Source organism: Styela clava, chromosome 12, assembly GCF_964204865.1.
Source record: "Styela clava chromosome 12, kaStyClav1.hap1.2, whole genome shotgun sequence".
Classification (NCBI taxonomy): Eukaryota; Metazoa; Chordata; class Ascidiacea; order Stolidobranchia; family Styelidae; genus Styela; species Styela clava.
The window spans coordinates 383,608-401,984 of NC_135261.1; positions in this window are offsets into that span (position 1 = coordinate 383,608).

Below are 18,377 nucleotides of genomic sequence, written 5' to 3' on the forward strand. Positions count from 1 at the left end.
TGAAAATACACATTGTAAATACAAAATGAAGTAAAAAAAAAGAAAATTTGCATTCCATGGTGAAAGGCGACGCGATAAACAAGTACTGGTTATCGAGCAGCAACACCTATAAAAAAGTCTAACATTAAATCATAGAGTAAGTAGTTGAAATGAAAAAAAAAAACTAACATTAAATCATACTAGAACAAGCCGGTAGGAGCCCAGCTGATTCTCCGCCATTCAGCGTTATCAAACACGGGTTTGAGTATACGGTCTTCCAGCGACATCTGGCGTATTTGGAATTGTGTAAAAAACAAAATATTGAAAAAATTGTGTTCACTAAAAGCTCTAAGGCTTCTCCAGTTTATGAAGATTCGAGACCGAAGATGACTTATTGGAAAGAGTATTTTGCTCTGCAGAAGGTATAATTCTTGGAATTTTTATTTTCGACTTGGTTGGCGAGAAAACGGCCTTAAATTGTGAAAAAAATGAAAATTTCATAATAATCGGCGCGTTTTTCGTTGTTTCCATGGAAATGAAACCGCCATCCGGACTTTCCATAAAACGCACAATACTAAGAGAACATGAGAACATTGTTGCGAAATTTCATCCAGATTGACGTTTAGACGCTACGTCAAAACAGACAGAGAAGAGAGCAAGCAAGCAAACAGACAGACAGACCGAATGATAATAACGGTCTCCTGAAGTGGAGATCCAATAAAAAGTAGAACACCCGTTACTAACATGCAGTGGCGGCGCGTCAATAGGGCCAACCGGGGCAATATCGGTTGCACAAACTGTCTACACTAGCCATATTATCCCGACATGGTTCATTTTTCGCTCGCAAAGCCTTCGCCGAACGTCGACAGGGCGACGCCGATTTTGCCCCGGTTGCTCATTGTATATCGTATTCTCTCTTTTATCTTCCACTCGCCGCGTTTGTCTCGTTTGTTTTCTGTTTCTTTTACTAAATCATCGGGGCCGATCGGGGCTAGCCCCGAAATTATGACGACACAATGCCGACGTTTCTTACAACAACGTGTTGACATATTCTCGCATTCCTTCTCGTTCGTTGGTTGCTTGAAGAGTTGATAGTTTCCTCGCCTTTGTTTTTGTCGCTTGTTTCGCTATTTGAATCAGTTAGAGACCTTTAGTCCATTTGCTTTCGATTTTCCACATTGCTTTTGAGCTCCTCACTTCTTTCCGGCTTCGCATTTCTTAGCCTTAGACCTCATATTGAATAAGGTTGATGCACTACTTCGCACTCCGTTTTCGCAGCTGCCGCTGGAACAAAAATTAGAGGTACAACGTCTTGGGCCTTATCAACCAAAAAATTGTTCACTGGAACAATCCCATGACGGAGGAAAGCGTCGGCGTACATTCTGCGCAGAAACTTGGTATAAAAAACACGAATGGTTGTGTTACAGCGAGGACAAAAATGCACTTTTTTGTTTTTATTGCCTACTTTTTGCTACCGCCCGTGACTCACGTTGGTGTAAATTTGGTTTTAGAGATCTTAAACATCTTTCCGAGCGTGCCAGGGATCATCAATCTTCTATGGAGCATCTGGACAATGCAGTAAAACACCGAACATTCGGAAATGTTAATATTGCAGCACAGTTGGATGGAGGACGCGCGGTTTCTATTCGTCGGCACAACCAAAACGTCGAGAAAAACCGCCATGTTCTCGGTCGATTGATAGATGTTTTGAAGTTCATTGGTTGTCACGAGCTGTCCCTCCGTGGGCACGATGAACGGGCTGGCTCTTCTAATAGAGGGGTATTTTTGGATATGGTGGAATACACCGCATCCCTAGATACAGTATTGAGAGATCATCTTGATGCCGCAACTGTTTCGAAAGGGACATCTAAGGATATCCAAAATGATTTGCTCGACTCAATGTATAAAATTTATTTACAACATTTGGCTCTGGAAATTGAGAATTGCCAGTTCCTTTCGATTCAGTCTGACGAGACAACTGACATCACGTGCGTTTCCCAACTGGCTGTGATTTTTCGGTTTGTGAAAGATAGTAAACCTACCGAGAGATTTCACAGCTTTGTACCAATCGTTGATCGCACGGCTTGCGGGATATCGGCTGTACTGAAAGAAGTGTTACAGCCTTACAACGCGAAGTCAAAATTGATAGCTCAAACTTATGACGGCGCGGCAGTCATGAGTGGGTCGAAACATGGTGTTCAAGTTTATATAAAAGAAGATTTTCCTCATGCGCATTTTTTACATTGTTATGCACACCAATTTAACCTCGTTATTAAAAATATGTGTCTTGATACCCCTCTCGTCCGTATATTTTTTGCAAATGTTTCGGGGTTTTCGGGGTTTTCCGTTTCGCCGAAGCGCTCTGACCTCCTTCGCCAGATATGTAGCCGCCGTCTCCCAGCTTGTGCACCAACACGTTGGAACTTCCAATCACGCGTGGTGCAGGGCGTGTCCGAAATTAGGTCTGAGCTCATTGAGTGTTTCAATGGCATTCAGAGCTCTCCGGTTTGGGACGAACGCTCTGTGAGGGAGGCGGCAGGTCTAAAGCATCTGCTAGAAGATGGTGAGTTTTCATTTTTTCTCCACAATATTCTATCACGTGGATGTATTATACGGCGCATTGCAGTCAAGGCTAATGGATGGAGCGTCTGTGCAGTCGTGTATTTCAGACTTCTGCGATGCTGTATCTCGTATCCGGGAAACAATAAAATACGACGACACATGGAGTGCTTTTTTACGCCGCGGGCAAACAACGCAGCATTTGATTTTGTCTGCAAAGGAATGCTGTGACATTCTGGTGAATCAAATAGGCGATCGTCTGCGCACTGAACATCTTGCCGCGTTCTCTTTGATGAACCCCAAAAATTTTTCAAAATTTGCACGTCAATTTCCCATGCATTTGTTGGCTACTGTCTCCAAATTTTACCCCATGATAAACGTGGGTAAATTGGAAAATGAATTGCGATGTATACACACCAATCAAACTTTTTTGAACATCACATCAACTTGCACGCTCTATGGGTTCCTCATAGATAACACTCTAGTAACTACCTTTGCGGCGTCTGCAAAATTTCTGGACATCATTCTGACGACGCCTATTTCTTCCGCCGACGCAGAGCGAACATTCAGCACGCTGAAGCGTATTAAAACGTATCTCAGAAACACAATGAAGCAAGATAGATCAAATTCCTTGGCTGTTTTATCCATTCACAGAGACGTTATTTCTGGGATGCATGACTTTAATCAGCGCGTTATTGAGCATTTTGCTTCCAAGAAACCGCGGCGTGTTGCATATATGTTCAAGCAGTAGAAGTCTAGCAGCATATATATCTATGAGTGAGCGACGCATGTCCTTATCTTTGCATTAACTTTCCTTTCTTCATAGTAACGTTTTAAACCTTATTTTAGGTTTTGTCTGCTTTCCCGAAGTTTCTGTTAATATGTCATTGTATTTATCTGGGTAAATATTGCCTTTCCTTTAGAAAGAGGTTTCAAAATAAACTATGTCTATATTTATTAATCCCTTGACTTGGACCGGTTTTGAAGACACTTTCTTCTCGTTAAAAATTGTCGCTTTTGCTGATTGGTTGTTACCAAAAATCGCTTGCGCAATGACCCCGTAATTGTTATTGTTTTACTCGGATTGAATTTAAAATATGGAATCAAGGCGATATGCGTTGCAAGCATCGACTTACATTTCAAGCTATTTCCATAGTATGTAAACCAAGATGGCGTACACCGGAACGTAGTATGTGTACCAGGTTCGAGTTAGGCCATAACATCAGGCACAAATACTTCAGAAGTTACTTGAATAGTCCTCGAACTCGCGATGGAACTGAAATAGGGGAGAATGGAATACAATTATGGCCTCAACCTAACCTGGTACACATACTACGTTCTGGTGACCGCTATTTTGATTCACATACTACGAGAGCGGAGCGCCCATTTCAATGCTAATACCTGACGAACAAAATGAAGCGGACGAATGGTTATACCAATCTGCGACAACGAAAAGCGATGAAGCAGCATTGTGCTAAAATTAATAGGAGCTATTATTTGCAAAGCTAACTAAAAGTGTAAATTATTTTGACTTTGAATGAATCCGCTTATTTTTCATACTTTTGTTGCGACGTAAACAAAGAACATTGCGATAATTTATTGCGCAACCCAAGGATGATATTTGTACAGCCCATGTCTGATCACAAAACTTAAGTCCAATCCCTGACCCTGAAAGTTGGTTTTTGGCTTTGTCATCCCGCATGAGTTATGCAAATGTGAAATCTCATTACTAGCGAACCCAATATTACATTTAGATAAATTTTATATTCTTTGAAAGACAATAATCTAAGAGGCTAATTATGATTCTGAAATAAAAATAAAATTTCGCGATTATCCTACAAAATTGGCAAAATTGAAAAGCGTGAAAATTTCTTGAAAATCTTTCCAATTAAATAACAAAAGGGCAGAATAGCAATATTAATAAATCGGCGATTTTCTTTTCTTGGCGAGATTGTAGTGAGAGTATCATTAAAGTAACTATTAATTGATAATCGTATTGTAATCAGTGGCAGATCGGCGGGTTTTAGGCTACGAACTCTGTCTCTTAAAATTTTCTGAAGACCAAAAATGTTGCTAATGACTCACTAACCATTATTTAGAGAATCCTTGTTGACTTTGTTTCCTATTTCTAAAAATTAAATTAGGAGAGTGCTCTCTCCTGAACTCGGGCCGTATGTGTCTCGCGAGCGATTGTCGCTGGACTGCTGGCATAGCACTCTCTCAAAAATGAAGACATCCCTCCGGTTTTCATGGTTTCACTCTGAACAACATTTTACACAATAAACTATTGCGACGTAAAGAGCTAGGCGTAAAAACACATCCATTCTGACTATGCCCTGTACAAGCAATTATTGATATGTGAGCAGATGCTGTTATTACCGGTAGTTTCACATTCTCTCTGAACAAGGCTCTACGGAGGCAACCAAAGACAGGTGAAGGCCTATTGATTTCAGCCATCTCTTTACTCAGAACAAGACTCTGTACAAACGTCCACAGATAGGCAACGAGCTATTATTTCTGAAACGACCAGGAGATTTTTACATATTAAATGCAAATAAGAAACTGTACAGGTAACCACTGATACTGCTGATTAATCGCGACATTCACTGGCGATCGTGTCGGTTGTCTATGAATTTGCGTTGTTGAGACAAAAGAAGTTTTTTTAAAACTTTTGTTATCTGAAATTCAATACGTTATAGCCTTTCCTGATCATAATTAACCACAAGTCCCATCGGTATGTGTTATCCTGCGCATATCTAACTGTTATACTTCTATTGCTTTAAATAGCTCAGTGGTTGCCCGTAATTTGCTCAGAGATATGTTTAATTTATTTCTGAGTGAGTTCGCGTGTGATTGCTTGAAGCAAATATGATGAAGTTTGATCAAAACTACTAGAGGGTCCACAATCTTATTATGGTTAAAAAGTTCAAAAAACAATTATTCAGAATAAAACTTTTTAATTAAAACGTAGAAATATATATACTCCCTAATAATTGTTTCATAAATATCTGTCTTCAAATACTTTTGACTGTTATTTTTATTTTAGAATGTGGCGTTGAATATAATTTAAAATGTTTTCGAGCGATCGTTTACAATACACAGAACGTCACGTTGAGTGTCGCTGAAACTCTTTGCAAAAACAAATTGGCTAACATTTATGACGTCACACACTACAAACTGATTCAAGATTATTTACGACCAATGATTCCTGATGGAGAATCACACATTTGGGTTCGTACGGGAATGACTTACAAGGTAGATCGAGTCTGAATCATTTTGCTTATGCGGCCATACATGAAATCATTATAAAATGTTATTTATAATATCATATATAAATGTTATGGTCGATATTGCTTCCGCACTACAATGTGCTATTACATTTTGTTTTTAAACTCATATAACGGTAGCATAGGAGAGAAGTTAAAATCGAATTCTACCGGATTAGAAAAATTCGTTTGCCAGAGTTTCTACTTTCCACCAAAAAAAGTTCCGGGTAATTCAGCAATTTTACTTCAACACCAGTGGAACGTTTCAACTTTACAGCTCTGATACTAAATCAGAGAAGACTAATCCGAACTAATTTGATTGGACTGAAGTGTGACTGAGCAGAATAATTACGTGATGATGTCACGCTTCATTCAGTTATGTACTGGAAACCAAATAAATTTGTTTTGCTTTGTCAGATCGTAAGGCAAGGATTACTGGTTCAACCAAATTCTCAAACTGCACTTTGTTATATTTCTGAAAATATATTTTATATCGACAGGACGGTCAGCTGTATTCAACGACGGGCCAAGCTATGTCTCTTCCAGATCAAGTTTGGCGTAATTCTCCTCCGGATTCCGATGCATCGTACACACATGTTGTCGTTCTTGTCAATCAAGGCAAAGGGGATCAAGGGATTTATAATTATCCTCCTTGGTATAGAGACAAAGGAGCCATCTGTGAAAATGAATTATAACTCTGTCTATTGAATGATCGATATACAAAAACTGTAAAATTACTTGAGTTTAAGATTAATTGGTATTCACCTTAGTAACTCAGTAAAAAATTCAAATTACTATTTCAACAGTTGAACAAACATATGCTCTTGTATTCCCGAATATTCGTTATCCACACATGCAGCTTGATATACACCCTGACTTACCATTACCACGGCACACAGTTAAAAAAGCATATGAAGTAAATAGATTCTGCATGCGGTATACGAACCTTATATGGTATTCATTGTTAGATTTCTACCAAACGAACTATTTCTTAGTTCTTAGATGTGTCCAAGAAATGTTTGAATTTATTGTTTTAACTCAATTTTTTTCTGAGTGAATGTAAATAATCTTAAAATGTTGGCGATTTAGTTCATTCAAATATATATTTCATGTTCAGGAAATTTCATTAAATTACAAAAATGTTTGATACTTTCGAAATGAAGGCTTCGAATCTGTAACCTCTATATATTTGAAAATTTTCATTCTTAAAAATTATAAAAAGACACCGTCTTCAGATATTTGTCATTGAAATTTATTTTGATAAGGCTGTAAAATTTTGGGTTCGAGTTTTCAAATGTCTAAGTATTTAAACTTGACCTATTGATTGACTTAAATGAAATATAGGAAATTCAATTTTATCAGAAAGTTATCAAAACTGAAATCAATTACAGCAGGGGTGTGCAACCTTTTTTGCAGGCGGGCCAAATATCAATAACCGGGTTAAACCGCGGGCCGCACCTATATTTCACACAGGTTTTCTATTAGTTGCAGGCACAAAATGGTGTCTTTTTGTTATTGATCTCATGGTCCTTACAGAAATGATGAGGTAAAACGCATTAAATTCTTAGAACTGTAATTTAAAAATATATATTGTTGCACCCAATTTAAATGAATTCAGTGAGAAATTTGCTGCTGGATTCTTTTCCCGACTACTTTTATCCAAATTTGCTTAAATGGAAGTGCTAGCAATTCGATGCGACGCCCATTTTAGAACAAAAATATATTACCGAGAAGTGCCATATTTGAAGCTATGACTTTTTCAAATGTGGGAAGTAACTCGATTGAGAAGTTTTCAGTAAAATGCGCCAAGTTTCATTTCCGAATAATTTGGTGTCAAATCTTAATGACTAATGAAATCCATGAAAAATAATTTCAACTTTCAGTAAGGAAATATTATTTGCTACTTTGTGTGAATAAAATTGTCTTGCGAAACGTTATCGATGTATTTTACAAAAGATAGATTTCGAATTTATTTCCCAGAAAACTAAGAAATTAGCTTACTCGGAGAATTAGAATTAAAAAACAGTTTTATCCAAATTGTCTGAATAGAACTAAATTTTTAAAGGAGTAATCCCCGAGCGCTCGATCGATCTCCTAGAAAATCAAATTATACTGAGAAATCTTTTACAACTATAAGGTTTATTTACCCAAACTTTTGGGTCCGAGTTTTCAATTTGTATTTTAGATTCAAATTTACATATTTTTTGATTTTCATTAAATTAAAGTTTTGTTGTGACCTGAAGGAAATATAAAGAATTTAACTTTATCAGAAAAGTTATCAAAACTGAAATCAATTACAGCATTGTCTCCTCTTTACAATGAACAAGTTTTATTACTCATACCTCTATTTACAATTTATTTTCCCTGTGTGTGAATTATAACGATTGGTGATATTTTTATTATATTTGCTATTATATTTTATATGTTTGAATTGTTCACGCCATTAAATAAGACATTTTCCTGGTTATTCAATAGTTGAAAAAGCTGAAATATTTGAAATTTTAGTGTTACCCAAACAAAATATAAGAAAATGGTAAAATTGAAACAAATTACAGCATTGTCTTCTCTTTAAATTAATCAAGTTTTATCTTTGTATGCTCCTCATCCTCCCGAGCTCTCAAAACATGGCAAAAATTTCTATTCTTATCATTTTTCTTGTGTGTGAATTAGTGTGATATACATTATGTATATACAAATATTTCAGTGAAAGTTCAAATTATTTTTCACAAACTTAACTTAACAAATGAAATTCATGAAAAATAATTTAAACCTTCAGTGCAGAAATAATATTTGCTACTTTGTGTAAATAAAATTGTCTTGCAAAACGTCATCGATGTATTTTAAAAGCGATAGAGATCGAATTTATTTCTCAGAAAACTAAGAAATTATCTTAATCGAAAATTAGAATTTAAAATCAGTTCTAACTAAATTGTCTAAATGAGACAAAATTTTTCTAGGAGTAATCCCCGGACATGTAGCATTGTTCAATCGAATTCCCAAAAAATCAAATCTTGCTGATAAATCTTTTACAAATATTTGGTTGATTTACCCAAACGTTTGGGTTCTAGTTTTCAATTTATATTTTGTGACCTAAAGGAAATATAAGAAATTCAACTTTATCAGAAAGTTATCGAAACTGAAATCAATTGCAACATTGTCTTCGCTTTACAATGAGCAAGTTTTATTACTCACACCTCTGTTCACATTTTGTTTTTCTTGTGTGTGAATTATAAGGCTTGATAATTTTTTTTTATTATATTTGCTCTGATATGTTATACATTTGAATTTTTCTGAATCACGCCAATAAATAAGATATTTTCCTGATTATTCAATAGATAAAAAAGCAGAAAAATAATTGAAATTTCAGTTTGAGTTGAACAAAATATGAGAAAATGTTAGAAATTTATCAAAATTGAAACCAATTACAGCAATGTCTTCTCTTTGAATAAATCAAGTTTTATTATTCGTATGCCCCTATCGGGCTCTCAAAAAAGGCAAATATTTCATTTTATTAGCTTTTATTTATTTTTGTGTGTAATATTGTGTGATATACTAGATGCAGATACAAAGATTTTATTTGTTAGATGTGTTTCTGGATCTTATCATTTTTTGACAATATATTTTGTCAGTAAAAGTTCAAATTATTTTTCACGTACTGAACTTAACAAATGAAATTCATGAAAAATAATTTGAACTTTCAGTGCAGAAATATTATTTGCTACTTTGTGTGAATAAAATTGTCTTGCAAAACGTCCTCGATGTATTTCAAAAATGGGAGAGACCAATTGTATTTCTGTTTCGTTCTCAATCTAGCTTTACTGGTTCGCAACACATGACTCGACAACTTATATTATCAGTCAACATAAAGAGCACTGCACAGTAGAACATTAACAATACGACTACCACGTTTTACGAGAACAACCACGGACATCGAACACAGGTGGCGCTATAGGGTATATTACGTCATATCGTAACAATTTCTATAAAAACGTGCACGTCTTAGATCGGAAGTTAAGCAAAGTCGTCCTCGGTTAATACTTGCATGGGTGATCGTCTGGGATTACGTGATTTCGGATCCTCGTCTTTTTGCAAACTTTCCATCATTCAATAATTTCAATAAATTAAAATATTTTTGATCCGGAATACCAAATTTTTTAATGCAGCTCGAAATCGATTGGAATACGGTGACTTCTTCATTGAATTAAGAATGAATACTTATTAAGGACACGTCGATTTCATGCTGGTTTCTTTTTTGACTCGTTTTTCCCACATCTGTAATGTTCGTAGCAAACTTGACTTGCTTTTCACACACTTGTCTTGCTTGCACAACATACGTCTTGTTTGTCTTATACTTGTCATTCTCCCGTCAGTGCTGTTTGCGTCACACTTATATTGCTTCATTCATTCCAATTTTAGCAGGAAGCCACAATTACTGTCTCAAATTCTAGGCGGCTTCAGTCTGCTTTTTCAAATTATGTAATTGCTTACCAGAAGGATATATAAATTAGATTTTTTTTAATAAAATTGACTGGAGTACCAAATACGGCTGGGGTGTATTTCGCTTGAAACAGTGTCCCGTTCAAACGAAATATACTCACATTTATATAGCCTAATATATACTTATATTTATGATAAACACCTGTTGTATACAATATTAAGCTTTGTAGGTATAATCCAACAGTGCACAACTTGCGACCGTTGTGGCAAAATAATGCGGCCGTCCACATACAAAATCCTATGAACAAAAAAAAAGTTCAAAATATAGGATTTGCCGGCTATGCTGGTGCAAAAAGAATGATGAACTGCTTGTGCAGGAGTTTAAGGACGAGGAAAATCTGCTGGACACATGGAAAGGCGCAGTTGAATATCCAGTGCTACAAGAGTTGGCAAGAAAAAACTCTCGTTCTTTTTGGAAGCACTTACACGTGCGAAGCAACGTTTTCAAGAATGACGTACCTGAAGAATGAGTACCGAATCAAATTGTTAAACGTCAATCTGGAGTCTGAACTAAGGCTGATGGTATCCAGCCAGTTACCTGACTTTGCAATTTTATCTGCCCACATGCAAGACCAATGGGGTCATTAAATTGCTACAATGCTTTGCAAACTTTTATAGAATAAATTCATTAAAATATTTGACATTTTATTATACTTTCGGGGACAAGAAAATGGGAGCGACCGCCCCGCTCCCCCTTCCCGACTTTCGATTTTTTTCAAAATTGTGCAACCATTATGCAACTTGCTGCAATATATCTGTCAAGAATAGGTCCACCGAAATAAAAAATCCGTTTAAAATGCGAATATTATACTTCCTAGTAGTCCTACGACCTACATACTTTATAATCGGGCAGTGTGCGCCTCACATGGGTCAAATACGCGGTTATGACGTCATAAAAGCCCAAAAAAATTCGCGCGCTTTAGGCGCGCTCATCCATCCCCTTGCGGCCATATTTAATACAGATAAATGCAATGTGGCCGTCAATAGCAAAAAGGTTGTGCACCCCTGGTCTAAGGTGTTGAACCAACGCCGATGGTTGATCACAATAACTAAACCGAAGCATCGAGTTAGGTCCGCGACCAGGTTAGGTTATTAATTAAACCCGTGCACGTCTTAGATAGGAAGATCGCCCGGGATTACATGATGGAATACTTTTTACAAACCTTCTACTATTCAATAATTTCAATGCAATAAAGTATTTGGGATCAGGAATAATAAATTAAGGAATAACTGATACAACACACATGATAATGCAACAAAATACTGCAATTCAATGACATGTAATAAAAAGTTTAATAAAATAATAATAAAAACGCATTTTCATTGGTGTTGTCTCAGTTTTCAGAGAAATATAGGGAAAGAATTTCGATTAAAAATTTAAAGCAGAGCTAAAATACAGAGTGTTGTTCGTCCCTGTGTCACGATATTTTTATGAATCTGTATGTGTTTTATCTCAGGTTTAAAAGAACTGTGGAAAGTACTTTGATAACAATTGTCATCATAGCCAGGACTCTAAGTGTTACATGTCATTTAATTGCGGTATTTTGATGCATTATCATGTGTGTTGTATCAGTTTTTGAGAAATCTGGAAAGTGCTTTGGTTAATATCATAATCGGGTCATTGACTGATATATTTAGTGCTAAATTCGCTTACTAACACAATGTTATATAGACTGCAAACAAGAAAGCAATGGAAAAGCAACGTTGCATTACAAAACAATAATCACTGAAATTTCTGATTCAACTGTGAGTAATCGATATAAATAATATTTTAACCTGTTCAACTTCTTTTCAACTTTTTTGACCTGTTTAATTTCAGGAAACGAGCGTTTGAAACTTTTGCCGTTTTAAACTAGCATAACCCTGCCATCAGATTTTGCACAATATAACCATTGCTAACGAATTAAAACCAAATATTACTCTCCAAATATTACTGCTTCACCGAAAGGCTTGAAATCCACTCGTGTCGACAACCAAGACATTAACTGAATTGTATTGTTTGCTTATCATGTTTTTATTATTAGTAGAAGATAAAATTCTTTCGAAATTTGAGCTGAAGTAATCAGCAATTGTGCATGTATCACTAGGAAGACGTGATTTCCCTACACCCCTCTATACGGGGTGAATATCCCTCCCCTGACATTTATTTCAACAGTGAAGCTTATGTCAAATATTGCAACGTGGAAGTAGCAGCGCTGTGAAGACTCGAATGACGATTTATCAATGACCTCAATTGACTCGACTTACCCGGAATAAACAACTCGGACGCAACCAACCACCGATGAGACACAACACAGACAACAATAAATATTTTGAATCCGAAATATAAGAAAATAACTTCAATTGAAATTTAAAGCAGAGGTAAAATACAGCAAGTTTTTTGTCCCTGAATCTCAATATTTTAGGAGTCTGTTTATGTATTAACTCAGTTTTAAGAGAACTGTCGAAAGTACTTCGATTAAAATTCTCTTCAGATCCCGGGCCCAAAGTGTTGTATGTCCTTGAACTGTGGCATTTTGTTGCATTATCATGTGTGTTGTCTCAGATTTTAGAGAAATCTAGAAAGTGCTTCGGGTATCATCATAATTAAGTCTTTGACTGATATAATCAGTGTTAAATTTTCAGGAATTGGACGTGAGCAGAGAAAGGCTACGTTGCATAACATAACAATAATCACTTATATTTCTGATTCAACAGTAAGTCATCGATATAAATAATATTTTAACCTGTTCAACTTGTTTTCAACTTTTTCGACCTGTTCGATTTCAGGAAATGAGCGTTTGAAACATTTGCCGTTATTAAACTAACATAACCCTGGCATCTCGCTGTGTATCTCGGGTATCTCAGTTCAAAGAAATATTTCGATTTAAATTCCGATTTAAATTTCAATCAGAGCTAATATCCAGTCCTTTTTGTCCCCAAATCACGATATTTTCATGAGTCTGTAATTATATTATCTCAGTTTTATTAGAAATGTATAAAGTACTTTGAATAAAATTGTCATCAGAGTCGCCGTCGTCCTCGTTTCATAAAGATAGAAAGAGAAGCCCAGTATCTCTTTTCTGTGACGCAACACATCCCCCGAAACCTAAAAGAGAGAAAACAAGTTCTCTTTCCGCTATAAAGTAGTGAGCCAGCTTGCATAGGATATATTCCGATGCGAATAGACTGAAGCTTCATTCTAACCTACGCTGTTTGAAAATCGAATTTCATTGAAGCAAAGTTGACTTAATTCTTGAATTCGAAATGAAGATTCCGATTCCATACATTCTTCTTATGTTCATCGGGGCATTCCCATTGATTAAAGGTTAGTATAGCCGTGCATGCTCTGTTGTGATTGCGTTAGAGATCATATTAGTAACAGTGAAAGTCTAACTAGATCTTCATTGCACCCCAAAAAGGGAGACCGTCACTGATACCAAAAAAAATGATTTTTCGTATTCAATGCGTGTTCCCTGTCATACCGTAGATCATAGGTTCTCAAAGTGCTCCGTACGGAGCCCCAGGGCTCCGCGAGAGAAACCCAGGGGCTCCGCGAACTCTTCAAAATACTGACTCAAAATTTTGTAACTGTTCAAAGAAGCAATAACAGCATTGATAAAATCTGACAACAATATAGCCCTGAAATATGGTAAAGAGGCGGAATTAAAAAATGACATTATTTATAAGCAGGAGCGCAGCCAGGATTCTTAAGAGGCAGGTGGTTCAAAATTGGAATCGGAAATTTCCGCGCAACATTCTTCGCGATTAAAAAAACGGATAACGAGATTTCTGTTGCGTAAAATATTCAATCCATGACCGATGCGAGCATTTAACGTGTCTCATCGTTACTCACGTTTGGTTCGAGATTACTATTAGGATTACTAAAATGAAAATACTATTCTAAAATAACATAAAATATGTGATAAACTGCCAACTATAAATAAATTGGAGTCGTATGTTTGCGATCTTGGGATTTGTCAAACTTGATTTGTTCTTTTGCACTTGAGATTATTTTTAAGCAAGATATCGCCGTTTAAAAAATCACAATATTTGGGCAAAATACGAACAATTGAAATTTATTTTATTGCATTCGGCTCTGCCGGTAGTTTCAGAATGAAAAAAGGTACATCGCGGATCGCGCTCACAATTGACTGTTTCGATTTCGCAGTTACTACGATGAAAACCTAACATAACACCAAATTTTATGATTTACAATGTCTATAAAAGCGTTTTCAATCTGAGGTGAGTCTGCTGAAAACGAAACGTGTGATCTTCCATTTTAAGTTTCAGTTTTAATATTTTAGAAGGCGTTTTTCGATTAAGAAATTTGAGTTGCGGATTTACCTCTTTATTAATTATTATTTTTAGCCTTTCATCGCCGATGACTATAATATGGTAACATGTTTTTCACATTAAACTCATACTTCCCCACGAGAACAAAAAGCAATTAACGTCGTCATTGTGTAACAATACATGTATATGCCGAAGGAAATTTTTGATTTAGGGAGAATGAACACCGGCGTAAAGATGTTTAAAGGTTCAAAAACACGCCATGCTGACGAAAAAAAATCGGCGATTGTAACAAAATGATATCGCGCACGTTATTAGCGGCCTTTTAAGTCTTTCAATGTCAAAAGGGAAAAGATTCGCCCCCTAATTTATCAATATGTTGGTCAAGTGTCAAATTTACAGCTTTAGTATATTATGTTTGAAATTTAGATTTATCTATGACTTGTGTTAACCCTATTAAAAAGGGTTCAGCATTCAAAATAAGTAAAGTACTTTTAACTTGCTCAGGAATATTAATCTGAAAGTAAAATTTTAACATTTATTTTGGGGCTCCGCGAATAATATTCAACTTTTCAAGGGCTCCGCAACACCAAAAGTGTGAGAACCCCTGCCGTAGATCATGCTAAATTGCCGTTCCTTCATCATAATATAGTTTTAAATATATGCGATAGAAAGCTTTAGTTTTAGAATCTGCGGGAAGAGGATCATGAAATGTTTGGGATTTGAACTTTTTTGGTATCGTAATTCTCAAATCGTTATGTTCAGACGAGAATATTTGCTCGTAAATTAGCGGACGTGGTGGCCCATTGGTACAACGTTGGACTCGTTTATTTTGGAATTTGTAGTATAATATCTGGTTTTATACCCACAACCTCACCCAGGGTATTGTAAACTGAATAGGTAATGCCGAATCAACAAGACTGCTGCCAATTCAAAGAATAGCAGTTAATTACGTATCAGTGGCCGTTCACACATAGTTTCGTTCGGGTAGAAAAGCGTATAAAACGTCAAATAAAAGTCATTGAAGGATGTTAAATAAACTTCAGAAGTATTCGGAACTATCTTAATCTAAACGAAAAGTCCAAAGCAGCAAACGGGAGAATTTGACTTTCCCGAATGCAAAGTTCGCCAGAAACATTGAAACGATTCTCAAAAACTCGAAATTGAACAGCGGTTATCGGTCAGATCCTCGTTTATGCCCGTAAGACCGCTAAACATTGGTAGGTTCCGCCAAGGCGGGCGTAATATTTCAAATTTAATTCAACCAATCACAATCGAGAATAATAGTTCGCGTGACAGTGTAAAATTATATATGGAATGGGCAAATGCGCGCCATAAGTTGGGTACTGAATTAGTCTCGTTATAAAAAAAAAAAGTTCAGTAACATATTTTTTGTTTATCTATTTTAAACGAAACAATTCCCTCGATTTCTAATTTTGATTTTCTCTCAACAGGTGAGAAATGCTGGGAGCCTATGGTTTGCGACGGGAAACCTACTTGGAGAGACGTTAATACGGTGAGAGCTTCAGCAGTAGTTGCATATAGGCAGTATTATTTGCAAAAATAACTGTTTTGTTTGAACACTTGCCCAGCTAATCTCTTACTTCAGCTGGGTGCAGCCTTCATTTCCATGTATGCAAACATTTCTCTCTTGTTCTATTTCAGAAAGGACAGTGCACGAAAGAAGAAGAGAAAGCTTTGGAAGGTTCGTGTCCACAATATAATTTCTTTCGAAATACGTATACTATGTTTTCTTATTTGTCAAACGGTCTGACAGCAAACAATGCCCTCAAACAATCGTTTTGGTACTGCTGTACGTAGTATGTGTACAAGGTTAGGGTTAGGCCATAATTTTAGGTACAAATACTACGGGAGTCACTTGACTAGTTCTCGAACCACGAATATTGGAATGAAATTGTGGCTCAACTCTAACCTGGTACACGTACTACGTTTCAGTGTCCGCCATATTGGTACGCATACTTCTGGAGTACCATCGTTTTATTAGAAAAATCTCAATCCTTTTATATTGTCACCGCGCTCTTTTTAACAATCACATCATGACGTGTAGTTTAGCAATACCCATCTGATGTCTCTCCTATTTTTAACTAGAAAAGAAGCGATTCAAATGTTATTACAACAAATTGAGTGAAAATGTATTGTAATACTTATGGCTCAATTTCAATTCTGTTTTTATTTATGTTTCGCAGCTTTAACGGAACGATTAGACGGGATAAAAAGTGAGCTCAATCAATTAGAAAAAGTGATGGAAGAATCAGAGACGAACTCAGTGCAGCCCTCTGTTATAGGAGTCAAAGAAACGACCACTCCTCAGGGTATAAAAATCTATGTTATTTGGTATCGCATGCACTAGAATAAATCTTAAAAAATCCTTTTCAGTTATAGTAAATGGTAATAAAGGATTGTGCGGAAACGCTGAGTAATCAAAACTATAAATCTTACTGAGAACTTGTATTATAAACTCACTTTTTCACACAGGATTCAAAGACAAGAAAACTACTTCTGCCCGTACTTCGATCGTTCCTGCTACATCCCCGTGGTCAACTAAGGAAGCCTTTCTGTCTACTTTTCGCCCTCAAACTACAAAAGTCAAACAGAGTACAGGTTGGTGTGGCCTTTTTTTTCTCTTCTCATTTTTCACTCAGAAAATACTTCTTCCCTAAACGCTCTTTAGTACGCCTTAAATATCTAAATTAGAAATTCCTTAGCACCTGCGGTGCTGAACAGGGAAAATTGCGACACTTCCAAGAAGGGTAGTTTCTTATGTATTAGTAATTGTCTTGACTAGCGCCTTTTTTGGAGCGAGATTTGAAAACGTATCACAAAACACCAAACTTATTTGCTTGAATATAAGATATCAACGTGTTCGCCTACGATTTATTCTTGAAAAAAATACTTTCTTTGTCCCCGCAAGGCACCTCAATATAGGACAGAACAAAATTGCCTTATGATGACGTCCTTAATCTGGCGTAGCCTCGCTTTGTGCCCTTTGCTGCTGTCGTTTCGGCGTTCTACTCGAGAAATCGGGGTCTGGTATCGTTACCCCCCCCCCTTTCCTTTTTTTTAAATGTAAAAAATAAAAGCATCTTTTTGTATCATACATAGCAATTTTCATATCTCGTAACACTTTTTAGACCCTTAACGACATAGCGCTGTGTATTGGGGGGTAATTTTCTAAACTCCAAGTTGTTCGGTGGTTGGTCCCTCGTGCTAAGTTTGAGGCATTACTTCGTAATTGCACTTCCAATCATCTTGTGTGGTTTTCCGTTTGAAATCCAATAACGGACAATTATGTGCGAGAGGATTCCTCGATTCCTTGCTATCATAAAGTGGTTAACGTAACCGCTGGTCGTATACGGCTTCCTTGCCATCAATTCCGTGTATCCGGAACAAATAACTAGTTAACAACTTTAAATCCAACATGCACTGGTAGGACCACACATGGGATTCGCAGTATAATTAAAACGTCTCATTGACTTTCCTCTCCCATGAAATGAATCGGCCCTACCAAAAATCCTATCTTGAAAGATCTAACTCCTAATCAAAATCTGACTCTTATTCAAATAAAATTTTCACTTCTCAAGTCCAATTCATACAAGCTTCAATAAATATACTGTTAGGAATTCTTAGAAAACTTTCTTTTTGAGTTTTTGTTGTTAATTTTGACTTGTCACCATTGAAAGTCTGACAATTTAATATTTATTTATCTCTGAACTTCAAAGCTGAGGTGGTGTTAAAATTGTTTAAATCTGATGTCGTTTGTGAATTTGTTCACAGTAAAATAAT